This window comes from Musa acuminata, chromosome BXJ1-11 (assembly GCF_036884655.1).
Source record: "Musa acuminata AAA Group cultivar baxijiao chromosome BXJ1-11, Cavendish_Baxijiao_AAA, whole genome shotgun sequence".
Taxonomy (NCBI): domain Eukaryota; kingdom Viridiplantae; phylum Streptophyta; class Magnoliopsida; order Zingiberales; family Musaceae; genus Musa; species Musa acuminata.
Window position 1 is genome coordinate 13,995,613 of NC_088337.1, and position 17,895 is coordinate 14,013,507.

Consider the following 17,895-nt stretch of genomic DNA (forward strand, 5'->3'; position numbering starts at 1 on the left):
AAAATCACTATCTTGAATATCTCAAGAAGCAAGACTTGCAACCTGCACATTACAATAGGAAGCAATAATCATGAGCCTACACAAGAAAGTTATCTTGCATTTGCTTTCGAAGTTTTTGCTAGCCTGTATATTGCGAAACTCGTATATCGTAAAAATTGCTAGCTTGTTGGTCTAAAGAGAAGCAAAAAGTTGCTATCTCAAAAGAAGCAAATGTGCTATCTTGCCTATCTCAAGAGGCAAAAATGCTAACTTGCGCATCTAGCAAAGTGAGCAAAATTTTCAAGAAGCAAGAGTTGCCTTCTTGAACATCTCTAATTTGCTAGCTTGCATGATGTAGAACTTGCTATCTTGAACATTACCAAAAGTGCTATCTTATATGCTATAAAACTTGCATATCTAAAACTTGATAGCATGAATGTTCTAAGCATGATGTAACACTTGCTAAATCTTCTAGCTACAAGATTGCATGATGATAAAACTTGATATTATGATTTTCATGCAATGAGTTGAACCAATATCACACACAAACGATTAATTGTGATACTTCTCCTTTTTGTTGATGACAAAGGGGGAGAAGTATGTTGATGACATGACATGTGATGCATAAGTTTATGCATATGTTCATGTTGACGTGTTGCAAGTATTCATGATGAATATTGCAATGACTTGAATTCAAGGTTCTATCAATATGGTATATTGATAGGGGGAGTTTGTTTAAACTCTGGGAGTTAAGGTTAACTCCGTTTATGATGATATGTTGCTTGGATTTTTTTTTTTTTGGTAAGTAAAAGTAAATTGATTATGTGTAAAGTTTCTACAACTAGCTTTATCTATACAAGTCATAGACAAAGCCAAGTAACTCATAGAGTGCGAATGTGATAGTTATGACTACACATGCTGTAGACTATAACTACCTGTGGGTACATTATTTGGCATCATTCCCAAGATCTTTAGCTAATAGCAAAATTAAATTTGATAAAAATATCTTTTTCTCTTCGGGTGAAGTGCTCAGTTTTGAGATCATGCTCCATACAGGATCTTGAGTCTCTAATAATCTCTTTCAAGAGCTGAGCATTGTTTGTGTGTTGACATTCAAAGATTCTATTACATCTCTCCTTCCACATCCACCAAATAGCGCATCTGAAAGTAACCTTTGCCAGTTGTGTAAGAGGCCCTTTTCTTGAGAAACATTGCATAAGGTCGCCTAGTTCTTGGTGCAAGTTTGGTTGCGGCAGTCTATTGAGTTCAAATCGCTGGAGAATCTCCTTCCATATCCATTTTGTATAATCACAAGCAAAATAGAGGTGGTCAACAGTTTCTTCTTGTTGCAAACAAAGGGAGCATCGGTTAACATGATAGATACCTCTTCTTTTCATATTGTCTATTGTAGGTAGTTTATTGAGAAGGGCCTGCCATGTACATAAGGAGTGTCTTTGTGATCCCGGTCGATCCCATGTCCAACTGCTTGGGACCCACTTGTTATTTCTTTGCCTAATTTGATTCCATACGGATGTGACACTAAATTTGCCATTGTCATGAGGCCAAATAAGTGTATCTAAAGAGTTGTTCCTGATTGGAATAGCTATGATAGTCGGCCAAAGTGATAACATTTCGGGAGAAATAGGAATCTAAGAGTTTCTATCAATATGACATATTGATAGGGGGAGTTTGTTTAAACTCCGGGAGTTAAGTTTAACTCCGTCATCAAGTGGTTGTCATCATCAAAAAGGGGGAGATTGTTGAATCTCGTATTTTGATGATGAAACTACTTGATATATGTTTATGATTTAATATGCGTTTTGAGTGACGCAGGATGCTTTGATCAGGATGAGACAATTAAAGCAGGAAAATCATGTTGTGCCGGAGGAACATGTCAGAAGATTGGACGTCGGGCCGGTGGATCGGTCGACGTATCGACAGAAGGCTTCGGGCCGTGGACTCGGGCATCGGGCCAAGAAGAGCGGGTATTGTGCCAAGGATATCGGAGTTGCGGAGTCAACTGGCCGATTGGGCAATAGGCTGCAGGAAAGGACGATGCGCCGAAGAATCAGACGAAGCGTCGAGGGACCAATGACATGCCGGACAACTTGGTTAATTGCTTAGGATTAATTGTCTCGATCGAAGTTTTGTGTTGAGATAAGTGTGCAGGATTAACTACGATAAAAGATAGACAAGCAGTAGGAGTTGCGCCGGAGTCAAGTTCATGATCACGTTGGGAGTTCGAGAGTTCGACGGAAGTTCAGACGGTCGTCGGAGGTTCTGCGAGAACAGATCCGAGAAGTCCAGAAGCTTGCCAAGCGAAGCTCGTCAGAACTTGCCAAGTGGATCGTCGCAAAGTCCAGGAGTTTGCCGGAAGTCCGCAGGAGCATCACCGAGGGTTCATCGGATGATCGACGGAAGTTCGCCGGAAACTCGCCGGAAGGAGCGATTGACGCACCGAAGCAAAGCTGCAGATGGTGTCTTAGATTTAATCGTAGTTAGCACGTTGATTAAGTTGGAAAATGGGAGGTGATCCCATTGGCTTAATCTTGGGGCAATTGGGCCCCTGAAAGACTGAAATTGGGCCGAATGGAATGAACCATTCGGACCCTGATTGCACCAGGCGGTGCAACCTCCCCAGCCAAGAGGTGCAACCGCCCAGGCTAGGCTTTCCAGCGAGACTGGGCGGTGCAACCTCCCCAGCCAAGAGGTGCAACCGCCCAGGGCTCAGTCTCCAAGCGAGACTGGGCGGTGCAACCTCTCCAGTCAAGAGGTGCAACCGCCTGATCCCGGAATTCCGGGATTTGATGGTTTTGAGCTCCAAATTTGAACTGGTTTGGGGCCTATAAATACCCCACCCATTCAGCACTGAAAAAGGAAGAACTCAAGCCGAAATCTTGATCTTTTCAGTGGTTCTTAGAGCTCAAAACTGCTAGTTTTTCCTCCTCCTTCTGTTCTTCAAGTTTGAGTTGTAAAGAGAGGAGAGAAAACATTTGTAAGGGTTGTCTCCTAAGCCCGTCAAAAGGAGTGAATCTGTAAGAGGGTAGTTGGCCTTCGCCTATTGAAGGAAGGCTTCTAGTTGACGTCGGTGACCTCATCGGTGGAGGAAGCCAAAAGTGGAGTAGGTCAAGACTGACCGAACCACTCTAAATCTCTGGTTTGCGTTTATTTTGAGCACTTTATCATTACTGCAAACCTCCTACTTAGCCTCTGCTCTCTGCGCTTTTACGAACGAATTCTGTGCAGTTTACGTTTACGTCTTGATTTCATTTACAACTGCAAACTGTCTTCTGCGCTTTTACGAACAAGGTTCTGTGCAGTTTACGTTTACGTCTTGATTTCATTTACAACTGCAAACTGTCTTCTGCGTTTTTACGAACAAGGTTCTGTGCAGTTTTCGTTTACGTCTTGATTCCATTTAGATGCAAACTGCGTTTAGACGTAAACTGCGTTTAGACGCAAACTGCGTTTAGACGCAAACTGCGTTTAGACGTAAACTGCGCTTAGACGCAAACTGTGTTTATACGTAAACTGCGCTTAGACGCAAACTGCGTTTAGACGTAAACTGCGCTTAGACGCAAACTGTGTTTAGACGCAAACTGCGCTTAGACGCAAACTGTGTTTAGACGCAAACTGCGCTTAGACGCAAACTGCGCTTAGACGCAAACTGTGTTTAGACACAAACTGCGCTTAGACGCAATCTGCGCTTAGACGCAAACTGCACTTAGATACAAACTGTGAATTAGCTTTTGCATCATAATAGTTTTTATTGAACGAACGCAGCTTTTGGTTTTAATCGCTGTAAGATTTCCGCTGCACTAATTCACCCCCCCCCCCCTCTTAGTGCTCTCGATCCTAACAGAATTTTCATATGAATAAGCTTGAGGTGACTCTCCCTTTGCTCCTCCTCAATATGTTGAGGGAAGCAAAGAGCACTATCAAGAAAAAGAAGCCAGTTCTCTATACTAGTAAGACCATAAAGAAAAGGAATGCAAAAAGGTCCCTAAAGAAGGGCAAGGGCAAGGGCAGATCGGGTAAAGAAAAGGTTGCTAAAAAGGATCCGACAAAGGACAAAGGCCAGCGCTTCTACTACGACAAAGATGGGCACTAGAAGAGGAACTACAAAGAGTACCTTTCAGAGAAGGTGAAATAAAAGCTTAGAGAAGCTTCGGGTACATTTATGATCTGTTTCCATTTGTCAGACTCTTATGATAACACATGAATATTGGATATCGGTAATGCTTATCATATTTATAATTTATTATAGGTTCTAGCAAGACCTAGGAGATTGACGAGTGGTGAGATGGACCCCAAGATGGGCAATGGAGCACAAGTTGTTACAGTAATTGTTGGCAAGGTCATCCTACATCTGCCTGGTAAAGCTAACTACATTGGATGCATGCTATTTGGTTCCTTCTATTATCAAAAATATTATTTCTATTTCATGATAGTTAGTGGATATAAATTAGTTTTTGTGAACAATGGTAGTTCAATATTATTAGATGATGAGATCATCATGAGAGGAACATTGCATAATGGTTTGTTTATGCTAGACACTACTCCACATTTCATGAATGTAAGTGTGTCCAAGAGGAAACGAGATGAGGTGAATAGTGCATAGTTATGACATTGTAAGCTAGGTCACATCCATGAGAGAAGGATTCAAAAGTTGCTAAATGATGGATATTTAGATCCATTCTGTTGAATCTCATATTTTGATGATGAAATTAATTGATAAAGTTATGATCTAATGTGTGTTTAAGTGACGCGGGACTAGCTTCGATCAGGGAAGATAAATCGATTAAAGTAGTAGAATCAATATTGGGCTAGAGTGGAATATGTCAGAAGATTATATGTCGAGCCAGAGGATCGGTCGTTGTGTCAGCAGAAGGCTTCGTGCCATGGGTTCGGACATCAGGCTTAGAAGAGCAGACATTGCACCAAGGAGATCGGAGTTGAGGATGTCAATATACCGATTGGGCAAAAGACCACAAAAGAAGATGATGTGCCGAAGGATTGGATGAAACGTCGATGAACCAATGATATGTCGGACAACATGTGATTAATGCTTTATAATAATTGTCTAGATCGAAGTAGTTTTTTCTTCTAATTGGGTTGGAATTATGCCAACTCATTTAGGAGGCCATTAGGCCTAAATCAGGGCTGAATTGGGCCTGCTATTTGGCCTATTCAATGTCTTATAGTAGGGTCTGGCGGTGGTACTGCCTATACACAATCTTCGAGACTATGTTAGGTGGTGGTACCACCCAGTGTTAGTGTTTGTTAGAACCCTTGCAGATTCTAAACTTGGGGTTGATCTCTTTAGGGGATCGGCTTCCTTGGAACTCTATAGGGGTTTTCCTCCCTCCAAGTTGCTGCTCAAAGGCTACAGAAAATATTCATCTATTGCTTATGAAAAGAGGTAGAATACATGACTATTTATAGGGCTTCTAAACCCTAACTCCTAATAGGACTCTTACTTAAGACTCCTACTCAAGACTCCTACTTATAACCAACTCCTAATATGACTCCTACTCAAGACTCCTATTCCTTTACAACTCTTTATTCTTCTCTAAGAAATAACCTCCTAACCCTAGCCGACCACTTCATCTCTTTAATAGGGGTCGGCTTAGGTAGGTTTTACATGAATGTCCATCTCAATTAGGACTCTCCTAGCTAGAGCCCTAACAAACTCGCCCTCTTCAAATCAGCCTTATCCTCGAGGCTAACGATTCATGAATTTTGAGAATTTGATCTTCAAGTCATCATAGTTCTCCCAAGTGGCATCTTCTGTTAGTAGGTTTGCCCACTGTATTAGCAATTTAGTAGTGGATCGTCGTCGTTGAGTCATGATCCGTCGATCAATAATGGCACTTGGCTAAGTCTGAAGCTCTCTTTGGGTAGTCATATTTGGTGGGTGGCTTTGGGCTGTCTACAAGCACCTATTTATAACTTCCATCTAGCCGTCGGTTTGTGGGTGATATGTCATACTCCTTTTCAATTTAGTACCCTGCATATAGAATAACTTTGTCCAAAATCTGCTCGTGAAGATGCAAGTAGAATTTATCATAAGCACAATGCGTCCCTTATAGTGTAATTCTTTTGAGTCCCAGTTGTAATGAGCCATGGGGCTTGGTGCTTCCTCCAATTTTTTTATAATCTTACTAGTCTCTGAATCTTCCTGCCATTCCATCTTAATATCCTTAAGAAAGTCGCTGGTCGAAAGTGAAACGGCCGAAACTTCAACTTGCTCGGGCAGTTGCGAAAGCGCATATGCAAGAACATTCTCTTTCGCCTTTTTGTAAGTTATTTCATAATCAAATCCAAGAAGTTTTACTACCCATTTTTGCTGCTCAGGGGATGAGATTTTTTGGTCCAAAAAGTACTTGAGGCTTTTATGGTCGGTTTTAATTTGAAATCGTCGGCCAATCAAGTAGGGTCTCCACCTCGTTGCTGCGCGCACAATGGCGAGCATCTCCTTATCATATGTTGACTTATTTTAACGGGAGGGAGATAATGCCTTGCTAGTGTATATGAGTGGTCGACCATCTTGCATGAGAATGGCTCCAATTCCGACTCCAGATGCGTCGACCTCAATAATGAAGGGTCGGTTGAAATCTGGTAGTGTTAGCACCGACGTCGTCGTCATGGCTGCCTTAAGTTTGTAGAAGGCAGCGGAGGCTCTGTCTAACCATTGGAAATATCTTTTTCTAGTAAGAAAGTAAGTGGTGCATTGATCTTTCCATAGTTTTTCATGAACTTACAATAGTAGCCTATTAAACCCAGAAAGCCATGTAGCAATTTTATGTTCATCGGGGTAGGCCAGTTTTACATTGCTTCAATTTTGAAGGGGTCTACTGTCACACCTTCCTCTGATATGATATGCCCAAGATATTCCATCTTCTGTTGAAGAAAGCAAAAATTTATAGTGGTTGTTGTGTGTTCAAAAGGTGGTTTTCGGTATGTCTTCTTCGCACACTCATATTTGATGATACCCAGATCAAAGGTCCAGCTTTGTAAAAATTTGTGCTCCCTTTCATCAAGCAATTCATCTGCTATTGGAATAAGGTATTTGTCCTTGATGGTTATGCCATTGAAAGCTCGGTAATCAACGCATATTCACCATGTTCCGTCCTTCTTGCGTACAAGTAGCACCGGTGAAGAATAGAGGTTGCAACTTGGCTGAATAACTCTTGTTTCGAGAATCTCTTTTACAATCCTTTCTATTTCATTCTTCTGGAAATGTAGATATTGATATGGCCGAGTATTTGCTGGAGGTTTGCTGTTTAGAAAGTTATTAGTACTGCCCATGTCGATGAGAATAGTGATCGGTTATTGTTTGAGAAGGCCTCCAACTTTCATCGTTTGCGGGTTTGAGTAGCCGGCTAGTGTATGTTCCGTAACTTCGGTCGATTGTGGCTCTTCTTCTACATCTTCTTCTTCATGTTCAAGACTCTCTTCTGGATGTTCAATGACCTCTTCTTCTATTGGCTCAATCATAAGAAGTCTCCCTTTATTACAGCGATGCTCACGGCTCCACGACTCGTCACAATGCCAACATAACCCCTTCATATATCGCTCCTGAAGCTCTTCTCTTATTAACCTCTTTGGTGTAGGGACTTGGTCGATAGTAGGGGGGACTAAGGGCTTCAATATTGCTGGTTGAGGAGCAACCCTAGTCCTCTGAGCTTCATGGTTCAATTGCTCCTCTTGATGTCGTGCGAAAGAGATGGCTGCCATAAGCGTATATGGTTGTCGCGCTTTAACTTCTCCTTGGATCTCTGGCTTCAAGCCCTCAATGATGGTCCTCAATAGCTGTTTTTGAGACCAATCACAAGTTTGATTAGATAACCTTTCAAACCTGGTTTGGTACTCCTGAATGGTAGAGGTTTGTTGGATCTTTGCTAGTTGTCCGTCAATATTCTCGTAATCGGTTGGTTTGAAGCGGATCAGCAGTCCTTCTTTAAATTTTCGCCATAAAAGGACTCCATAAGTATGTTCAAACCATTCAAACCACTGTATAGCATCCCTTTCAAGATGTATAGTTGCAATTTTGACCATAGATGCATCCACGGTTTTATGGTACCGAAAATATCGCTCCGCGCACGAGATCCAACCAATCGGGTCTCCTTCTTCCCATCTAGGGAAATCTACTCTCATGCATGGATAGCTGGGGTTGGTCATAGAGCTTCCCTCTCTTGGAAGTCATATCTTTGGGCTTGGTGCGATTGGACAAAGCTCTCTCCTTGATGTTATTTCTTCGGGCTTAGTGGTTGACCCAATCTGAGTTCGGTAAAGAGCATCTGAATCTTATCCTCCATTCGCACCTCAAAGGCTTCGAATTTAGCATTGATTACCTCCGTAGATGCCATAGTATATGCCGCCAAATCTGTGATGTTAAGATCTCTCTTTTGTTGTTGGGTTAAAGGCATGTATTGGTTGAGAGAGGTGATGGTCGAAAGGGTTGGTAGATCGGTGGATGTAGGCTACTGTTTAGGCTTGTTTTGTGGCTAATTTGGGTGCAGTTTGAGGGTATGGTTTAGTGAAGTTTTAGGGCTGTAGATGAAAGTTTCGGATCTATAGTAGATGATAGCAAAGGTTTGATAGAAATAAGTGGAAGTTACAGCAAGTATGTGCTGTCTTGTAAGAGTAGAATTATCGTCGAAGAAACAACGGTTTCTCGACGTAATTTCCACCAAAAACTTGAGAGAATTGAGGAGGGAATTGATAGAAAAATCACAGGCTATATGACAGCAAGGATATCTAATTTAATTAAGAAAATTTCGGCAGTATAACAGCAAGGAAATTGGTGCAAGTTGCGATTGCAGAATTCTCGTCGAGAAATTTCAGTGGGCTATGACGAAAATTTGCAGCAACACAAAATCATTTTTAGAGATGAATTTCTTAATAGATCAATCATAGATAGAAGTCAAGATGATCTGTGAAGTGTATAAGAAATTTCATTCAAAAAAGTTTGCAAATAGATGGGTTAAGGCAACAATATGCGATTGAAATTTTCTGCGGCACAGATTTTTAAGTATAGCAGATTGGACGTAAAAGATCAGTGGTTTATATTAAGAATTTTTTGATGAAACCAAAGGGAATTCTACTGTTAGGAAGTGTCAAAGCTATCATAAAAATTTCGTAAAGATTTGGATAGAAACAACATAGTATCAAGATCAAACAAACAGTGCTATGCGGCTAAAATTTTACAGTGTAGATTTTCAAGTATAGCAGATTAGACGTAAAATATCAATGGTTTATATTGAGAATTTTTTGACAAAACCAAAGGAAATCTGCTGTTAGGAAATTTCAAAGATGTCATAACAATTTCGTAGAGATTTGGATAGAAAAAACACAGTAGCAAGATCAAACAAACGGTGCTATACGGTTGGAATTCTGCAATGTATCTTTCATCGTAGAGATGAAAATTTTATGACGAAAAGTATATGCAGCAATATAGGAATAATTTTTTTGGGATTTTCAAATACGGATAACTAAATTGTAGCAGCAGTAACGTAGAAAACCAGAACCTGTTGCAATTCACGGGGAGATCAAAGGATGATCTGTGGTGGTGGAGATGACGGCGGAATTTGGCAACGATCTCTTAAGCAATTATGGGAATTGCTTTGGGCGGTTGTGGAGGGTTGATGGATGGCTATGGAAGGGCAGCAAGATGCCATGAACGCTGCTCTGATACCACATGTTAGAACCCTTGCATATTCTAAACTTGGGGTTGATCTCTTTAGGGGATCGGCCTCCTTGGAACTCTATAGGGGTTCCTCCCTCCAAGTTGCTGCTCAAAGGCTGCAGAAAAGATTCATCTATTGCTTATGAAAAGAGGTAGAATACATGACTATTTATAGGGCTTCTAAACCCTAACTCTTAATAGGACTTTTACTTAAGACTCCTACTTCTAACCAACTCCTAATAGGACTCCTACTCAAGACTCCTACTTATAACCAACTCCTAATAGGACTCAAGACTCCTACTTATAACCAACTCCTAATAGGACTCCTACTCAAGACTCCTATTCCTTTACAACTCCTTATTCTTCTCTAAGAAATAACTTCCTAATCCTAGCCGGCCACTTCTCCTCTTTAATAGGGGTCGGCTTAGGTAGGTTTTACATGAATGTCCCTCTCAATTAGGACTCTCATAGCTAGAGTCCTAACAGTGTTGTAGGTGGTAGTACCACATAGCACAAGCGGTGATACCGCTAGGACCCGGAAAACCTGAGATAAGACCTTTTTTGTCTTTATTTTTGAAGTAATTTGGGGTCTATAAATATCCAAGATATTTCTGCTTGGCGAAGCACAAAATTGAATTAAAAAATAGGGAAATAATCCTCGTGAAAAAAGTTATAAATCTCTCTTACTATAGAGTCACCTCTTTCTAGTATTTAGAAGTTCTTCTAAAGGGAGAAGTGAAGTCTAAATATAAAAGAGAGAAGTATAAAGGTTCTCTCCTGAACTTGTGCAAAGGAGAAAGAGTGTAAAAGGGTGGTTGATCTTCACCCATTGAAAGAAGATCTGTAGTGGAAGCCGATGGTCTCGAGTGAAGAGGATTTGGGAGTGGATGTAGGTCATGACGATCGAACCACTATAAAATTGGTGTGCCTCTCTTTCTCTACTTGTTTACTTATTTTCTAACTACTTTATCTGCTCAATACTACTCTTGCAAACATTTTAAGTTTAAACGTCTTTCCGATATGATTTCATTGAATGAAGTTTTGAATCAATATGATTTTATGAAAGCACTAATTCACCCCCCCCCTCAGTGCCACTTGGTCCTAACACATTCAATTATGAGTCATATGCAACTTGCGAGCCTTGCCTATATGGAAAATTGACAAACTCTCCATGTAGTGGAACTAAAGAGAGAGCCACTAAGCTATTGGAACTTATACATAGTGATGCATGTGGTCCCATATCAACTCATGCCATAGGTAGTTACTCCTACTTCATTATTTTTACTGATGATATCTCAAGGTATGGACATGTATACTTGATGAAGTACAAGTCCGAGGCCTTCGAGAAATTCAGAGAGTATAAGAATAAAGTTGAGAACTAGACTGGAAAGAGTATCAATACACTTCGATCAGATCAAGGAGGTAAGTACTTCAGTACAGAGTTCACCCAATTCCTTAAGAACCATGAGATTCTATCCCAATGGACACCTCCTATATATCTTAGCTCAATGGTGTATTTGAAAGGAGAAATCACACACTATTACCCATCTCATTCAAGGGATACACCCTAGAGACCGCAGCTTACCTTCTGAACAGAGTTTCAACTAAGTTAGTAGTGTCTACACCATATGAGATATGGAAAGAGAAGTCTAATCTTAAGGTTGTTAAAATTTGGGGTTACCCTGCCCACGTTAAAAGACAACCCCGATAAGTTAGAATCTAGGATGGAGTGGTATAAGTTCATGGGATACCCTAAGAAAACTTATGGATATTATATCTATCACGCCGAGGACCAAAAGGTCTTTATAGCTAAGAGAGTGGTGTTCCTTGAGAAGAAACACATTCTTGGCAGAGACAATGGAAGTGTGATAGAGTTGAGCGAGGTTTGAGAACCTAGCTCAAGCATCACTCCACCGCCCGAGTCTATTCAGGTATCTAGCATATAAGTTCTGACTTTACATAGGTCCGATAGAGTATCACATCCTCCTAAGAGATATGTGAGACATATTAGAGGAGAGGTTGTTGAGGATATTGATTCTTAGACCTATAAGAAGGCTATTATGAGTATAGACTCCAGGAAGCGGCAAGAAGCCATGAATTCTAAAATAGATTCTATGAACTCCAATAAGGTATGGAACCTAGTTGAAGCACCCAAGGGTATTATACCTATCGGTTGCAAGTGGATCTTCAAAAAGAAGATTAGAATAAATGGAAAGGTAGAAACCTATAAAGCAAGGCTAGTGACTAAGGGATATCATCAAAGACCAGGTGTTGACTATGATGAAACTTTCTCACCCGTAGCCATACTAAAATCCATCTGAATTCTATTGGTTATTGCAGCACACTATGATTATGAGATCTAACATATGGATGTGAAAACCTCATTCCTCAATGGCAACCTCGATAAGGAGGTGTATATGATATAGCTTGAGGAATTCGTGTCCAAGGACTACCCAAATAAGGTGTATACGTGGGAGCATTATCACCTTCTTGGTGTTATATGTGGATGACATCTTGATCATTGGGAATGATGTAGGAATACTATCCATAGTAAAAGCTTGGTTATCTAGACACTTCTCCTCGAAGGACTTAGGGGAATCATGCTATATCTTAGGGATTCATATCTATAGAGATAAATCCAAGAGGATGCTTGGTTTGTCCTAGTCCAATTACATATACACCATTGTCAAAAGGTTTGGTATGGAAAATTCTAAGAGAGATTTTAAACCGATGAGATATGGGATATCGCTTTCTAGGAGTATGTCCCCAAAGACTCTAGAAGAAATGGCAAACATGAATATGATACCCTATGCCTCAATGATAGGGTATATCATATATGTCATACTATGTACCAGGTCTAATATAGCACATACTCTAAGTGTCACGAGTAAGTATCAAGCGGATCTAGGCTTGGAGATTTGGAAAGCAGTTAAGTGTATCTTTAAGTACTTGAGAATGACTAAGGATCTTTTACTAGTATATAGAGGTAGTAACCTTAGGGTTGAAAGCTACACAAACTCATGTTTCCAGTCCGATGTCGATGATAGCAAGTCTAATTTGGGGTATGTGTTCACCATGAATGGAGGAGCAATATGTTGTAAGAGTTTCAAGCAAGATACTACTGCTGACTCGACCACAGAGACGGAGTACGTTGCTGCAGTAGAGGGAACAAAGGAGGGAGGCTGGATAAAGAAGTTCATCATAGATCTAGGAGTCCTACCGGGCAGTGAGGAGCTAATTCCTTTATATTATGACAACAATGGGATGATTCCTCAAGCGAAAGAACCCAGGTCTCATCAGAAGTCTAAACACGTTATGAGGAGGTTCCACGCGATTAGAGAGATTGCGACCTGAGGAGATGTAGTAGTGGAAAGAGTTTCATCTGAAGATAACATTGTAGATCTACTAACAAAATCATTGTCTCAAATTGTCTTTGAGCGACATAGGGGTTTGATGGGGATCCGACACATAAGTGATTGACTTTAAGTCAAGTGGGAGATTACTAGTCATAGGTGCCCTACAAGCCAATCACATGAGTGATGACACGTGTTACATGATATGCATTCTTTTTGCTTGTTATATTTTTACATTTTATCACTTTATATTGCTTGTTGCATATATGCGTATATATATTGTGATGTCCATAGATATATGCAATGGGAATCAGACCGTGATAAAATCACGATAATGAGACTGATTCACCATTAAACACAGACCTTAAATAATCCTGATCATAGATTACTCGAGAGGGACATCGAGATAACCGGACAGAATGATGTTTTGGACACCCATCCATATGATGGAGATAGCTGGTCTCATAGCTACTCGTGTGGGGACACTAGGGCTATAGTGCATGTGCTCACTGGAGAATGATTTCACTGATTAATTCGCTAATAGAATGTTGGATGGTTGATGATGTCTTATTGTCAAATATTGATTTCGTCATCCCAATGGTGTATCTGGTCCTTAGACTTGAAACACCAAGGATGTCCTATATGAGTACTCCACTCTTTGATATCAGACTTATAGGTTTGGAAGTTTCATATCTAGCACAATTAGCCATCAAGAGTGGCAACTAACCTTACAAGGACTATTGAGTGTGGATAGATGATCATCCACTCTTGGTGTCATGAGAGGAATATCCCAGGTATTCTTGCTCAGAAAAATCCCTAGCTAGAGTCATTCGGATTGAGAGAGAAAGTTCTTTGGGAAAATCCGTTTAAAGCGAAACTCGAGTAGAAACTATATAGGCCTGACAGTACCATGCCCGATATACGATCTCTAGGGTATTAGATAGATGAAGGACTATAGATACATGGTAACTAAGGACAAACAGGTCTAATGAATTGGATTCCCCTGTATCGTTTGGGAACTACGACGTAGTGGCTTAGTACGTCCGTAGCCGATGAGTTGAGTGAATTATTATGGAAATAATAATTCACTAATCCAAAATGAGTTCTTATAGGTATGATTCACGACTAGCTCGATTTTGGGCCTAGAGGGTCATGCACATATGGTAGGCATTACAATGAGTAGAGGTTCGAATATGAGATATCCGAAGCTCCTATCTTATTAAATATCCAATAAGCCACTAAATTATTAGATCCTATGGATAAGATCCAATAAGAGCCAATGAGAGATTATTGGATAGAGATCCACTAATCTAAGAGGTTTGGGTAGTTAGATGAAGATCTAATACGCAATAGGGCCCATTAAGAAATGATAAGAAATAGGAGGGACCATTAAAATGATAAGCACAAAGAACTATAGAAAGCTTAAAATGCTTACAAAGGATTGGACTTAGACTTCTTCTCAAGTAAGACTCTGGTTTTTCGACCGATGTCTTGTAAGAGACTAAGCTAGAGAATATATAGAGGAAGAGGATAGAACCGGGTACTCATTGGGCCCCATCGCATTCTTATCTCTTCTTCTAATATATTTCTAGACTTCCTACTGAAGGAAAGGATATTCCTTAGTACAATTATTGATGACACTACGAGCGGCTCCCCGGGGCTCAACTCGTTTGACAGCTAAGAAAAACAGGTGCTCTACCCCACGCAACTTGTTTTTACTTGGCGGCTAAGAAAAGTAGATGCTCCAGCTATTGCAGGACCTCTAAAGGCTAAAGCTAGTTGTCCTTTGTGAGACGTCTTTTGCCAGAGATAGAGCCTTCTCCAGTTGTTGTTGCTGCTGGAGGACAACTGGTAACCAGTCCTTGTACCAGTTGTCTTTTCCACCGCTCCTTCTTTGATATTCTTTAGTCTTGATTAGGTGGATGTCCATGAATTGCTGTAATGCTTCACATGCTTGTAGGGAGGCTTCCTTTTGAATTGCTCCAAGTCTTCTTTCAGATAGTCCCATTTCATCAAATGTGAGTCCTTCACGTGTCTTGGCTCTGAGCTTATCCATTTCTTGTTGGTATTGCAGGAGGAGGTCGCCTGGTTTATTAGTTGATTCAGGTGTGCAGTGGCCCTGAGGTTTGGTTTGGCTTGAACCTCCTGAGTGGCTTCTAGGAGAAGGAGTAATGATTCGTTCGGCCATCCTGCAACCAAAATATTTATTAGTCGAGATAAAGAGTCGGCTAGAATGTTACTATCTCCTTTGATGTGCTCAAATTTGATTTCAACGCCGCTTCCAGTGATGTAGTCTACAAAGTGTTGAATCTCGGATTTTGATGATATAATCAATTGGTGGGTTAATTGATCTAATCCATATTTTGAGTTAAGTGTGCAGGATTAACTACGATAATCGGAAAACATAAAGCAAGGATACCGGAGTCGAGCTCGATGGACGTTTAAGAGACCGAAGAATCATTGGAGATGCTGCCGGAACCGTCCGAGAAGAAATCGGGAACGTGTCGGAAGTTCGCCGAAGAAATCGTCGGAGGCTCGCGGAGATCACCAAGAAGGCTCGGCTACTCGTTAAAGTCATCACAAAGATTGGGAGCTTGCAGGGAGTCCGTCGGAAAGCTCGCCGGAACAAGACTCGACGTTCGCGGTTAAAAAAACTTGCTTAGGATGTTTTTTATGTAGTTCACCTGTAATTAGGATTAGGATTAAGAGATAATCCTATATCCTGGTTAGGGGCCAACTGGGCCCAAAGTCAAATTTGGTTTGGGCGAAAAATAAGCCAAACCAATGAATCGGAAAGCCAAGCGGTGGAACCGCCTGGCTGGGCGGTGGAACCGCCAGCACCGGGAACCCTAAGAGAATTCAAATTTTGGAGCCCAAAATTTGAATCCTCTTGAGGCTTATAAATACCCCTCAAATCTCAGCTGAGGTTACAACTTTTGAGAAGCATTTTGATTGAGAGAAAAGTCTTAGAAAGTCTTAGCAAGTCTTGTTTTCAATTTGCTAGAGAGTTCTCCTCCTTCTTTCTTATTGAAAATTTGTAAGAGGTTGAGCTGCTTGTAAAAGGTTGTAAGAGGGGTGTTTACCCTTCCATTTCAAGAGACTTGCTAGTGGAAGGTGGGAGCCTCATCGAAGAGGGGCCTCGCAAGTGGAGTAGGTCATTTGACCGAACCACTCTAAAAATCGGCGTAATCTCTGGTTTGCTTTTTATTATTGTCATTTACATTATTGCAAATCTTCTTACTGCTTTAGTTCCTTATTACTCTTGCTGCGCAACTTTAAGAATACGCCTTCAAGTTAAATTTCTCAAGTTTCGTTCTTAACGTACGAAAGATTTTATTAAAATCGAAGTTTTAATCCGCTGCACTAATTCACCCCCCCCCTCTTAGTGCCGCTCCAATCCTAACAAGTGGTATCAGAGCGAGGTTATCTCTCATATTTGGTTTAATACCCAAGAGAGATGGCTTACTCCGGCATGCAAGAGGGCCATTCTATTGCACGACCACCTTTGTTTAATGGGTCGGATTACACATATTGGAAGACTCGCATGAGAATCTTCCTCATTTCTATGGACTTTGAGCTTTGGTCTATTGTCGAGAATGGATTTCAAAAATCTTCTCTTCCGATGAGCGAATGGGATGAATCGGAGAAGAAGGTTTTTGCTTTAAATGCAAAGGCTATGAATGCCTTATTTTGTGCACTAGACAAAAACGAATTTAATCGTGTGTCAATGTGTGATTCGGCTTTTGATATTTGGAGAACTCTTGAGGTCACTCATGAAGGCACTAGCCGAGTGAAAGAGTCCAAAATCAACATCCTTGTGCACTCTTACGAACTTTTCCGAATGAAACCAAGTGAGTCCATCGGAGACATGTACACCCGGTTTACGGATGTCATCAATGGACTCAAAGCTCTTCGTAAAGATTTTACTAACTTTGAATTAGTAACTAAAATCTTAAGATCCCTCCCTAAAAGTTGGGATCCAAAAGTTACGGCCATTCAAGAGGCCAAAGACCTTAAAGCATTCCCTCTTGAAGAACTCATTGGGTCTCTAATGACCTACGAAATGACATGTCAAGCTCATGATGAGCTCGAGAACCCCCTTCCAAAGAACAGGAAGGATATGGCACTCAAATCACAAGAAGACCACTTGAAAGGAACATCAAGTGATGAGGACAGTGACAATGACATTGCACTTTTGACTCAAAAGTTTAAAAAATATTTAAGAAAGAACAGATTTAAAAATAATACAAAAAATAAATTTGAACAAAAGAAGGACCAAGTGATTTGCTATGAATGCAAAAAACCGGGACACTACAAGAACGATTGTCCTCAAGCCAAAAAGAGGACATCAAAGAAGAAGGCGTTCAAGGCAACGTGGGATGATTCAAGCGCATCCGAAGAAGAGGAGTCCAACACCGAGCAAGTTGCTCATTACGCGCTAATGGCGTTAGGAGAAGAGGTATGCGATTTATTTAATGAAGATTTATCTTTTGAAGAACTGTCTATCGCTTTTCATGAATTATTTGATGAATGTAGAACTGTTAGCAAGAAGTTAAGTATCTTAAAGAAAGAGCATGCTTTGCTACAAGATAAGTTTGATAGTCTTCAAACTCCTCCATGCTCTAAGTGTGAGCACTTAGAAGCAATAAAAAATGAAAACTTGCTTCTTAAGGAAACCTTAAACAAGTTTAAGGTTGGTAGCAAAGGATTAGATATGATCCTTGCACACAAGGGTCACATCGCAAATAGAAATGGAATTGGATTTGTAAAAGGATTACATCAAAATCCTACCACTTTCATAAAAGGACCTACATTACATGTTTCCTCTTATATGAAATGCAACTTTTGTTGCAAATCCGGACATATTGCCTA